The sequence below is a fragment of the Mirounga angustirostris genome, unplaced genomic scaffold (assembly GCF_029215605.1).
Source record: "Mirounga angustirostris isolate CCGP_5_RB_7025 unplaced genomic scaffold, mMirAng1.0.hap1 SCAF_4, whole genome shotgun sequence".
NCBI lineage: Eukaryota > Metazoa > Chordata > Mammalia > Carnivora > Phocidae > Mirounga > Mirounga angustirostris.
In genome coordinates this window covers 120160125-120174082 of record NW_026991712.1, presented here as the reverse complement: position 1 = coordinate 120174082, position 13958 = coordinate 120160125, and positions in this window count along the sequence as shown.

The following is a 13958-nucleotide window of genomic DNA, read 5'->3' as shown; positions in this document are numbered from 1 at the left end:
GTTTATGCAGAAATGCCCCACACCCACTCAGTAAAATATGTGCAGAGAGAATGGACGCCTGTGCTGCACCCGTAGCCGGGGTCAGATCCGCTCCTCCCCTATTCCATGTCAGCCTAAAATTCTCCAGGGAGGAAGAGGGGCCAGAGAAAGGAAAGGGCTCAGATGGTGAAGTCGCAGGCTTAGGAGTTGAGTTATAAACACAAAGATGTGCTTTGATGGATTTTGTTTGTTTTTAGTGAAGTGCATGAATTTACTCAGGGTAGAAACAGGTTTGGTATTTTAAGGAGGCTCCTGAGACACTTTGAAACCTAAATAGGATGTGACAAAAACAAGAAATATTAACACTGAAGAACAAGGGACGGAGTACGGCTCCCACCTCCCCCGCCCCCAGTTTACACGCACAGACCCCCAATCCTGGATGAAATATCGAGATAGAAAATGAGCACGCCCTGGTGACAACTTCCGAGTCCAATGAAATCCTCCTCTTTGCTTTTGGCCTAAGCCATCAGGAGGCTGGCTAGATGCTGGTAAGCATAGATGAACGATAGCCAAAGAGGCTGGTAGGGGTCCATCTTCGTAAAGACGCTATGAGCGCAGGGCTAGTGGGGAGGAGGAAACCAAATACTACCAGTGACTACCTAACTCCCTAACCTAGGCTACTGATGGGGGCAGAAGGGAGTTACTCCTGCTCCCAAGAAGGGTTTTGAAATTTCCACTGTCCACCCCTCAAAATTCCACACCCCTTCCCATCTTAGGAAACAACTTAATGTCACCGTTTTTTCTTGACATAACAAGGCTTCATTTTGACCATTTCCCCTGACAATCAAAACGCAGTGCTCGCTCTTCGAAGAGCACTGCCTTTTTGATTGTCAATTCGGTAAGTAGCATCTGGCACACCCTTCTGTGATCTAACCACTAACAGCTGGATTCTAAGAACGTTTGGGTAAGGCTGAGGTGAGCTCTGGAAATTTCAGAACCGCCCGCACCCCCAAGGATGAATCCGATCTGTCTGAAAAAAACAAAAACAAAAACAAAAACAAAAACAAAAAACAAAAAACAGCAGTTTTCAATTTTTTGGTTTCAGGGAACCCTTTCCATTCCTAAAAATGATTGAGGGTCTCAAAGAGCTTTTGTTCATATGGGTTATATCTATTGATATTTACCATAGTAGAAATTAAATTTAAAATGTTTATTTAAAAAATAAAAATTACACCTTAATATAAATGACACATTTTTATGGAAAATAACTATTTTCCTCCAATATAGTAAAGAATGTCATAATTTTAAAAGTTTGTAGATTTCTTTAATGTCTGGTCTAATGGAAGGCAGTTTGATTTTTATATCTGCTGAATTCAATCTGTTGTACTATTTTAGGCCGTCTCCACTATACACTCATATGAGAATGGCAGTAAAAAGGGCAAATAACATTTTAGCATTATAATTAAAATTGGTTTGACTGCACCCTCCCTGAAAGGGTGTTGGCAATGTCCCCCGCCCCAGGGTTCCTAAGATTACACTTTGAGAACCACTGGTCTACACCTGTCTTGATACTCTGTCCCCCTTTGTTGACCACCAGTTTAGGAGCTGAGCATATGCCTTAATTCTGGTGAGTACATAATGTGAAGTGGGAGAATATTGGACTTTGGGGGAAGAGTTTTATCCCTGAGAACCCAGAAGTCTTTTCCTTACCTCTTTCCTTGGCCATCCTCCAGTGAGCAAGACATGTTTGGAGCTGTTATGGTACATCCCACAATAGTGAGAGAAGAACAAGAAAAATACAGGAAAAGCAACCCAGAACCCGGACATCACTGAGTGGCTGAATTAACCTGTCCTGGCTCTGCCTATCTCCAGACTGCTCGCATGCTTGTTCACTGATGTATCCCCAGTGCCTAAAACAGTACCTGGTACTTAGTGGTTGGTGCTCAATACTTATTTGGTAAATAAATAACAAAACTTCAAATGAATGTTTTTCATTTCAAAGTAATCACCTTGGCGGGCTGCACAGATGACCTAGTCCATTGATGCTGCTCAAAAGGTATCACATCAGGGTGCCTGGGTGGCTCAGTTGGTTAAGCGACTGCCTTCGGCTCAGGTCATGATCCTGGAGTCCCTGGATCGAGTCCCGCATCGGGCTCCCTGCTCAGCAGGGAGTCTGCTTCTCCCTCTCCCGCTCCTCCCTCTTGTGCTCTCTCTCTCTGACTCTCTCTCTCAAATAAATAAATAAAATCTTTAAAAAAAAAAAGGTATCACATCAGTAGGCACTGAATTTGTTGAAAAGAATTCTTTCTTTAAGAATCAACCTGAGTTTTGGAACAATCCAAAAGTTATTGAGAGCCAAATCTGATGAACACTTTCTGGAGCCATGTTAAAAATGCCAAACGTGTGTTTTCCAACTAAGTTACTACATTTGGGGAGATAGAGAAAGGTCAAAAAACAAGATGTGTTTGATATTCTAAAACAGACAGTAAACTGACTCTGAACATACTTTCAAAGAGAAAGAGTTCTAAAAATGTACACCAATAAAAAGTTGCAGGAAAAGCATATATATATATATATTTAAAACTATATGCTTGTGTGTATATGTGAATGAATCACTTTCAAACTGTCTGCAGACTTCTTGCCCCTACTACATTAGAGTCTTTCAAAAATGAAAATCAGCTCCTTTCTGCCCCCCACCCCAATTAAGAACCTTTAATGGCCTCTCATTGTACTTAGCATGAAATTAAACTTCATAGCCAATTGTACACACATGATCTGTCCCCCATCCCCCTCTTGGAAATCTCACTTTGGCCCATAAATGGCCAGAGCCATAGAAGTCCCCTTCTTGGTCCTCTGGCCCCTTTGAACCTGCCATTCAGTCTGCCTAGAAGGTTCTTCCCACAAAGGTTTAAACTCTGATTCTTTTTCATCATTCAGACCCCAGTGTCATATATAAAGTAAGCTTTCCAGGCTTTGTTCTATTTGTTGACCTGTTTCCTTGCTTACGGTCTGTCTCCTCCCACAAGCATGCAAACCCCACGAAGACAGTGACTTTGGTAGTGCTTGTCTCTGCAGCCCCAGCCCCTCCGTGCCTGCACTGGAGGGTTGCCAACCAAACTATTAATTGTGAGACTGGGAGGGAGGTAGATAGGAGGGAAGGAACATCTGCTTCACATTTCATTAGCTTCTGTTATACATGAGATTTTTACAAGTATGACTTCCTGTAATTTTAAAATATTTTCCTTCTGCTGAAATAAATAGGCTCTGACTTTAGTATATGTATTAAGTTAATAATCCACTCCCTAGTTACTCATATGTGTGCCTTAGAAACCAGTGTTTCACATACCACAGCAAACATTTAGGTCATGCAGCTTCTCCTAATGTGTATATTCAAATCTGGATAGTAATGGACCAACTTAGAAAGGCTTTCTGTTGCAATTCATACCATCTGGATTATTTCAATAACCACAACAATTTCTGGACCTAGAGGAGAATATTTCTTGTCAGAGCCTGTATGCTCTAACAGATGAGAAGATGGGCTGAGTCACTTCTCCTTAATGGCAACACTTTTATTAATTCTGCTGTTCTGGCCAGGACTACCTTTCCAGGGTGGCAGAATGAATAAACGAGGTCTTACTGGGTATTGTACTAATAACTCTCTTATCTGTGGCCTCATCTTATTTACGAGATAATTTAAGGCTGTTTGTAATTAACTGCAAAATAGGGTAGGACAGATTTCAAGGCCCAAGAGACTTCAGAGTCCTCCTTGTGGGCTGGGATGGTGTGGGAGCACTCCATAGAGGAGAAAGAGCTGGGGTAAGGCCTTGGGGCCATCTTCACTCAGCTAGTCTGGTGAAAGGCAGAGACCAGACCACCAGCTCTGCTTTCCGACTTTTTTTTTTTAAGATTTTATTTATTTATTTGACAGAGAGAGACACAGTAAGAGAGGGAACACAAGAAGGGGGAGTGGGAGAGGGAGAAGCAGACTCCCCGCTGAGCAGGGAGCCCCTTGTGGGGCTCTATCCCAGGACCCTGGGATCATGACCTGAGCCGAAGGCAGACACTTAATGACTGAGCCACCCAGGCACCCCGGCTTTCTGACTTCTAAAAGGTGGTGTTATACTTGGCTAGGCATGGTCCCCCTAGCTATCTGACTGAATTTCTGCATCATGCTGCATTTCCAAAGATGATTTATTTCTGGCCAATCCCTTTGGATTTTGGCCAGTAGTCGTCCAGCTTGAAATGACAGTCCTATGCCACTTACAAAGTACTGGTGCGTTTGCAGGAAAACAGACCACTGCAGTCCCCTTTTCCTTTCATCTCCACCGAGGTGAAAACTTCCAGAAAAGAAAACTATCCCTGCACATAACCTGCTCACCCCACCTTGCCACCCACAAACACACAGAACAGTAGACAGTTGCCTGATCATCTTCCAGGTATCCCATACTTAGTGCTTTAGATTTTTGTCTGGTCAGCTGAGTGTTTTACTCTAGTATTTTTTGTTTGAAAGGGTTTTTTTTGAGCAAGGATGTCAGGTGAATTTTATTAAGCTCTTAACACTTTGGTTTCCAACTCTCCATTAGTCCAAAATCGATATGTTAATTTTAAAATATGCCATGTAAAACTCAATTATGCATAAATCACTCAAACAGTTGTTAAGATACTATCATAGAAAGGTGGTAAGGTATCAACTAGAGTAGTTCTCAAACCCTGTATTTCCAGGAGGGAAGTATACCTCCTTTAGTAAATGCAGCAAACACATGTAACACACACACACACACACACTGGGCAATCATTTTGAGCATTTTGAGCATGAAGAGGGACTGTCCTGAATTCTGATGTAAAACACATAGACCATACAAGTCATTGACACAAAACTCATCTTCTTTAACATCCAGTCACACTAAGTATATGACTTTTATATTTCTACTGAAAACTTACGGGGTCTCATCACACAGCGTATAACACTTCACTTTTTAAAAACTCACCAATCAATAAAGAAGATGTGGCATATATATATATATATATATATATATATATATATATATATATATATATATATTGGAATATTACTCAGCCATAAAAAATCTTGCCATTTGCAACAATAAGGATGAACCTAGAGAGTACAATGCTAAGTGAAATAAGTCAGTCAGAGAAAGACAAATACTATATGATTTCACTCTTAAATGTAGAATTTAAGAAACAAAACAAAGAAAAGAAGAGACAAACCAAAAAACAGACTCTCAGCTATAGAAGACCAGAGGGAGGTGGCTGGGGGGATGGGTAAAATAGGGGAAGGGGATTAATGAGTACACCTATTATGATGAGCACTAAGTAATGTACAGAATTGTTGAATCACTATATTGTACACCTGAAACTAATGTAACACTGTATGTTAACTTTATTGGAATTAAAAAATAATAAAATACAAAAATTAAAAGTTACCAATCATACATATCTTCCATTGGGTGTCTCCTTCAGCCACCTTGTTTTTGCTCAACAACACCACCCCCGGCCCCGGCCCCTCCAGTACATATACAAACACATGCACAAACCTAACCTTGCTGACTACAGTGACTTCTAAACCTTTCTCAGAGCAATTTGGCTCCTTTTACTCTTCTAAACTTGCAAATTTAAACCCAGAGCACTGATCACACAACAAAAGACCCTTCAAGGAAGTAGGAGAGGGACTATAAATGACCCCAAATGCTTTTTAGTTATACTGAAACCTATTTAAAAACCACAGAGCACAAAAATCCAGCATTAACTTGAATAGTTCTAGCTGATTTAATTCTGCACCAACGCACCCTTTTATTTCACATAGTCCTAGTCTCCCTCCACGTACTTGAAATTTTCCTCAATGGTTCAATGAATATTTATTGAATGATTACCATGTGCCAAGCATTGAGGGATGTAAGGTCCTTGCTCACAACAGGAACTCAGAGTCTCCCAGGAAGACAGAACAATGACAGTCTAAGTATTGTAGGGAAGAAGTAGAGTGTACCAGAGGTTCTTGAGTCAGACTTTCTGGGCTGAAAGACTAGCCCAGTTGCCTAGGTCCATGTTGACATTACGGGGGCTTCTTTCCCCTGGACATTCAATTTAGTAAACAATAAATGCTTTGTGGTCTAAGTCACTTCTAGTTAGATTGTTACTTGCCGCCAAAAGCATCCTATCTGATAGTACTCGAATAAAGTGACCAGATGGTATGATATTTCATTTTATTGGTACAAATGCATTCAAGTCTCACAAGTGGAAACAGTCAAGTGAACAAAAAAGTAAGTGAAAAATGAAGCATTGGAGTTATTAACAAAGGACTGATGGAGTAGAATAATTAAAGAAGCGGGAAAAATGTAGAACAGTTTCTATAATTTGAGTTATAAATATATATCTAGGATATCAACATTTTTCTAAAGTATATTTTCTTTCTTTTCTAATTTAACTAGGCCAGAAAGATTAAAGCATCTTGAGAAATACAACTTTTCACAAAATGATTTGCTATTCTGAAATTTTTAGACAACACTATTTTCTTCCTAGTACTTGCTTTAGATATTTAGATAGATATTTTTCAGGAAAAGTCATGTGTAAATAATTCATTTAGAAATCAAATCATATTCTAAAGGTCCTAGTGAAACCAGGTGTTTCAAAGAAAATTATGATAAATCTTTTTGTATGGCAAACGACATCCTTACAGAACAAATAATCTATCATTATCCATTTTATAAGATCATATTTTAATATGCTGGGTATCCTTAGAAGACTTTTACCATATTATCATGTAAAGCCCAGACTTGGAGAGCCTGGGTGGCTCAGTCGGTTAAGCATCTGCCTTTGGCTCAGGTCATGATCCCAGGGTCCTGGGACTAAGCCCCACGTTAGGCTCCTTGCTTATCTGGGAGCCTGCTTCTTCCTCTCCCTCTACCTGCCCCTCCTCCCTGCTCGTGCGCGCTCTCTCTCTCTCAAACAAGTAAATAAAACCTTTTAAAAAAATAAAAAATAAAACCCAGACTTTTGCATAGCTATTGTAATGAAGAGTTTTCTCTAATATGAATCATAACAGGAGGCTGAGTGTGGCAATCAACAAAATACTTCATATCTTTTTATTCTGCAACTAGTATTTCAATTTTATCTTACTTTTAAACTTCCTTTTGATTTCATTATTTATATCTTGCTAGACAAAGTTTCTTTTCCTGCATTCTCGGTGAAGAAGAAATCTGGAGGCTTGGTTCCTGATGGATTTTATCTCCGGCTTTATAAACCTCTATCAATGATGTCTTCAAATAATTGCTCAAGTTGAAATATAGTGGAATAGAATCCTCTATATGCTGGGTAAACTGCCCACATCAAATTTCAGATTTGAAAAATTCTGATATCAATTAAAATATGGTATTGATTTCAAGTAACAGCTTAAGACTGAAAAATCACATGTGAATCTGCCTGTCCCTTTAAAAAGAAAAGCAATTGCATTTTGGTTGCTGAGCTCTCTTGGATTTATTTTATCTTAGCAGCTGTTCCTGAAGTCGATGTTATTCAAATGAAGGGCTTCAAGCTCTTTGTTGTGTTTTTCAACTTATGGTATATGCTATCAAACATAAAACCCAAATTTAGAATGGGGTGGAGGGAGGGGGCAATTAGAAATACCGAAGAAATAAAATAATATTGAAAAAACCCTCTAATTTTTATTTAACAAAGATAAAACTGATGAACATGATCTGTCTGAGGCCCCAGTAACAGTAGCAAGGCAAAACCCCCAAACCTCTAAGCACCAAAAGTTGGATGATATATTTAGTAATAAGTATATGTGTAGGGGGGAGGTGTTGTGTCCTAGATGGAAATAATGGAACTTTTCTGTCTTATGGAAGACAAGGAGAGAACATATCAAACATTTTTCATTCCACGCTGCAAATAAGCATATTATAAATTCTGCCTAACATAAGGCTGCTCTTTGACCTCGGGAGAATAACTTTACAACTCATCCACTTTCTTTTTTCATTTATTTTTGTTGCACTTGTGTTTGGAAAAAGCAGCACAGCCTGATTGTTAAGAGTGCAAACTCTGAGCAAGAATATTCGCTCTGCCACATACTTGCTGTGGAAACTTCACTTCCCACTAATTTACCAATTAAACCTGTTCACTTCAGTAATAGCAAAGTATTAAATTTTAACTTACTCAGGAGTTATCACCCTCATTTTCATGTCATATTTAATCATTTCCTAGTATTAAGGCCGATTATTTACTGAGTGATTACTATTTGTCAAGCATTCTTTTAAGTGCCTTGCACATGAATTGATTTAATCCTCACAACAACCCTATGAGGCAGGTATCATTATTGCCTTTATTTCCAAATCAGGAATTAAGCAGGGAGACGTTAAATAATTTGTCCAAAATCACACAGCAGGTACATTTAAGAGCTGGGGTTCACAGGGCTCCTTCCCTTAAGCACTATGTCATTACCAACCTCTTAGGACCGCCTTAATCTCTGGTGCTGTCCAATCATTTTTGTTCCAAAGCCTGCTTATTAGTGAAGAGTAATTTTTAAACTGGGATCACCACCCTCTGCCCATGTACAGGGGGATTCTCCAAGTGGTACAGAGCATGGGTAGTTTGAAGGGAATCAATTCCCTGGCCTCAATTTCTATACTTTCCTAAAATGTATATGCCTGAGAACAGGCTTGGGCCTCTTTTCTACCCCCTTCCCACAATTGCCATTTTTCTACTTAACGAAAGAAAGTCATTCTTACAGATCCCACTCCTTCCTATGGTGCCTTGGCCCAGGTGTACAAAACATGGAAAATTAGAAGCCCCGTGTTAGTGTTAAGGAAGAGATAACTATGATGAGTGGCGAACACAACTGTCGCCTGACAGAGCATTAAAATTAATTCAAATGCTAGATCATCACATGACTTTGGGCACATAATGGGGAAGTCAAAGAATTGGGTAACACCACTACAGCAGTTCCTTCCAGTCCCATCTACTTATTTCTGTGAACAAAGTACCTCAGCATTTCTATCTATACAGTGTCAAAGAATAGAATTGGAGCAGATCTCAATAATACACTCAGAATATAAATAATATTCATCCACAAATCCACTGGAAAAGAAAAAGCCCCTTCCATTTCATTCACACATGCATTTCCAATAAAATCTTATTTTTTATGTTTCAAGGTAGTTATCAATTTTTAATATAGCCACCGTTTGATCAATTGTGTACAACTAATAATCTTAGTGATAACTCCATCCAGAGACATTTTTAACACCTGGAACCTAGAATCACAGGGAGTAAAATTATGTAAATATGTAGTTAAAATGTCCACTATGCAGAATGATGTAATGATCAATAAAAATTTTTCAAGCATGAAAATACACAATGAGAAACCATTCTGTGGGGGAAAATAGAGTAAAAATATGAGTTCAAGAAGAAGGAAAAATGTAAATTTTCTGACTGTTTTAAAGAAGGCCTAGTTTATATATATTTAAATGAAAAATGTTAGGTAACAAATTATGTGGGATTTAAATTCTTTAAACAACTTTAACATCTCAGGAATTGCAATACACCGGAAACCACACCCATTGCAAGTTTATGACGAAAAATTATAGATGGCAACATAAAAATGTGGGAGGGACACAAGTTTTTCAAAATTATTTTAGGGAGGTATGTGAGCACAAAGTGTGAAGACCACCGATCATGAAGTCCCAGGAGATCTCCCTAGGGCACTTAAAATCTGGTCCAGGTAATCACTAACACTACCATTTTACACATAAAAACATGACTGCTATGTAAAATAAAATAAAATTGGTCACTACTCTTATGCCCTGGACAGTCAGCAAATAAATGTGAACAAATGAGAACTGAATATACCACTCTGAGTTGATGTGGGCACTTTGCTCTATGCTGTTCTTCATCTCTACAGACACTGGGTACAGCTATGCCCACCACACTGTGTGTTTGAGGAAAACATAACATAAAACACAGCTTTCAAGACCACATTTAAAATAAAGAAATGTACTACAAGATTTTCCTGTGAGTTCTGTCAATATGAGCCTGGCCTATGAGCTACTTAGGTTATATGATTTTTTAAAAAAGATTTTATTTATTTATTTGAGAGAGAGAGAGAGCATGAGTTGGGGAGGAACAGAAGGAGAGGGACGAGCAGACCCGTCGCCGAGCACAGAGCCCGACGCAGAGATCGATCCCCGAAATCACGACCTGAGCCGAATCCAAGAGTCAGACACCCAAACGAGTGGGCCACCCAGGCGCCCCAGGTTATACGATTTCTAAAGCCAAATTTACGAGCTGCTCAGGTTATATGATTTCTGAAGCCAAATTTAGGACCCATGACCTGAGACATATAAGTGTCCTTCAGAGGCTAAACCAGCAGTTTACTGAAAAATAAGAAATTTCCTGAAAATCCAGGGCCTCAGGTCAAATAACTAGATACAATTCACACCATGTTGGCTATCTTAAAGTGCAAGTCTTATAATTTATTCTAGGGCCAAAATTAGACTCCTTGGATTCTTAATTTTATTCTGCTACCAATCCTTAATAAATAACGTCTCTAGGTCTGATATAATCATTTGTAAAATAACCAGGATTATTTCCATATCTTTTGTTTCCCTTCTGCATAGAAGTTCTAGTCATTCATTAGTTTAACAAACCTTTACCAAGCACCTGTTATGTACCAGAGCTGTGCAAGGTCTCAGAGATTCAAAAGTGAGTAAGACTGAGTCCCTTTCCTCCGGGAGCTTCTAGGCTATGATAGTATGAAGACCGCTTACTTGTTTGAGATTATTACAATATAGAATGATAAACACTTTGCTAGAGGAACATGGAAAGTACAGTGATAGCTCAATGGAGGGAAGCATCCATTTGGGGAAGACTTCACAGGCGAGGAAACACTTACATGTATCTTTTTTTTGGTCCGTTTGATGCTTTAAGTTTTTCCTAAATTCCATTACTTTTAAAGATGAGGCAAAGCATTCATATAGTATAAAATCTGAAATGTACAAAGGGTCATGCTATGAAAGGTTTCCCTTCTACCTGCCACCCCCACCCCACCGGGCTGCACAGTTTCCCTCCTCAGAACAACCAGGATGGCCATTTTCTTGTATACTCTTTCAAAGATTTGAATTCTATTTTAAAAGAATGAATATAAGATAATCAAGTGAAAAGGGGGGGCTGAGCATTGCAGACAAAGGGAACAGCCCGAGCCTGTGGGACAGTTGGGCCCCATGAGGCTGCAGGACAGAACAAGGGTCAACTCCTTGAGAGTCGTTCCCATGCCAAGAAGTTTGGATCTTATCTTGAAGCATTTAGAGCTGCACTCAGCAGGTTTAGAGCAGAGAAGGTGCCTGATTAAATGAGTGACTTAGAAAGACACTCTAGCAGAGATGTGGAGAATGGATTAGAGAGAGGCAAGATCAGCGAGAGACCTGTTAGGGGGCAACCATAATAACCCAGGGAAGGAGTAATGAGGACCTAAGTCAGGACAGAATCAGTAGGGATGGGAAGGGGGCCAACTCCAGCTGTTAAGGAAGAAGGATGGACAGCATTATTGGATCAACTGGATTCCAGTGAATTTAATTCTTGTTCTCTCCTCATCTAAGAGCTGCCTGAGTCAAGTTCTGAGAATAATTAGAATTAATTATCCCCTCCCTTTAAGCTCCCACCAGGGTACCCCATCTTGTCTAAGTGTTTATTTGGTGACCTCAAGATGCCCAAGTTTCCCAGGGCAAATTCACCACTCAAATCATAATCCCCACATGGCTCTGTCATCAGAAAAGTCCCCTATACCCACACTCTTCTCTGACCAGTCCCTTCACCTTCTGGCTCGGAGGGAAACCTGGCTTTTCCCTGAGGACGCTGAATTCCCTGCAGCCCTCATGCGTGGCAGCCACTTCCTCTCACACGCCATGTACCACCGGGCCAGAAGGTGGTACGGGTACCCTTCTTGCTTCTCCCTGACACTTGCAAACCGTGGTCCTTTCCTTGCTCTCCGTGATCAGCTGCTCTGAAGCCGATGCCATCAGACTGCACCTCCCTCCAGACCCCCTTGCGTTGGCCCTCTCCCGTCCTCCCGGTCACTCCCACACAGTTCTTGGAGATTTCAACACCAGGTTTGCTGTCCTTCTCTCTTCCATTCTCCTACATGAATGGTCCATCCAATCTCCTGGCCTCTCCATTCCTCAACCTCTCTCTTTGCAGTGACCATTTCTTCTGCCACACCACTTCAGCCACCAAACCACGGTTATCCTTAGTTCCTGTCACTTACAACTGGACCCCTCAGTTATCTCAGTTTCAAGCATATTACTTTTATATTTCCAGCATGTACCTTCTTATACGTCAGCTCAAACCATTCTTCTACTCCACTAGACACTTTGTTCATTTGACCCTACTGTCCTTTCACTGTTTATCTCCATTCTTCAGATTCTCACTCCCTCCTTACCTAGCTTAGAGTCCATGGTCTTGCATTATAATTACTTCTTTAAATATGCTCTCAGGAAGGGAAAAATGAATGGGGGAAATCGGAGGGAGAGATGAACCATGAGAGATTATGGACTCTGAGAAACAAACTGAGGGTGTTAGCAGGGAGGGGGGAGGGAGGATGGGTTAGCCTAGTGATGGGTATTAAGGAGGGCACATACTACATGGAGCAATCGGTGTTATACGAAAACAATGAAGCATGGATCACTACATCAAAAACTAATGATGTATTGTATGGTGACTAACATAACATAAAATAAAATTTAAAAATATGCTCTCAGGGCGCCTGGGTGGCTGAGTCGGTTAAGTATCCCACTCAATTTCTTTTTTTTTTTTTTAAGATTTTATTTATTTGAGAGAGAGAGAATAAGAGAGAGAGGGCACATGAGAGGGGGGAGGGTCAGAGGGCGAAGCAGACTCCCTGCCAAGCAGGGAGCCTGATGCGGGACTTGATCCAGGGACTCCAGGATCATGACCTGAGTCGAAGGCAGTCGCTTAACCAACTGAGCCACCCAGGCGGCCCCCACTCAATTTCGACTCAGGTCATAATCTCAGGGTCATGGGATCAAGCCCCTCATCAGGCTCCATGCTCAGTGCACAATCTGCTTGTCCCTCTCCCTTTGCACCTCCTCCACTCACACACTCTCTCTCTCAAATAAATAAAATCTTTAAAAAAACAAATATACTCTCACCTCTCCTGGCCCTTTATTGTGTCCATTATATTGTCTTGAAAAAATATTTGCCTACATTCTCTGTCTCCTTCTCTCACCTTGTCCTCCTCCAGTACATTTGACCCCATTCTATTCTACTGCAGACAAGATTTCTCCATGAGGTAGGGAACATGGATGCCAGTAGCTCTTGGGCACTATCTTATTGCTTGCCCCCCAAAAGAGGTGAGAATGGTATCTATTCCAGGAAATTCTGGGAAGAGATCTTGATTGTTTCAGCTTAGGTGATGTGCCCACCTTGGACCAATCACTATGTCCTAAGGCCTGTGGTCAACCACACAAGCCTGGACCACTACTAAAATCCTCCCCTAGAGTCAGTGTTACCACAATCAGCCATCCCACCAGAACCATGTGGAGTAAAGGAGGAGCAGTGAAACTGGCTGGTGCTGTTACCAAAGATAAAGGGATGCAGGATAAATCAAAACAATAGATACCTGTAATGTAGTTCTTAAGGTGGAATAGGAACCTGGAAAAGTGGCTGGCAGACAAATCGTAGGAGACATGATTGTATTATATTTGGATTACAATTTTATTCTGTCACCAAAGCAGAGTCTGTGAAATAAATTTCAATACCTCGTCCAATCATCTACAATGCATAAAATATAAATAATGAAAAATAAAATATAAAATAATATTAAGCAAGGGCCCTGTAAGGTAAAATTCAGAAAAAGATAAGAGGGATCTAATTTAGGTTGCAAATCGGCAACACATGAGACACAATCATAGCAATACAATTAATACCCTTCACTTTTCATTTGTATAAGGAATAAT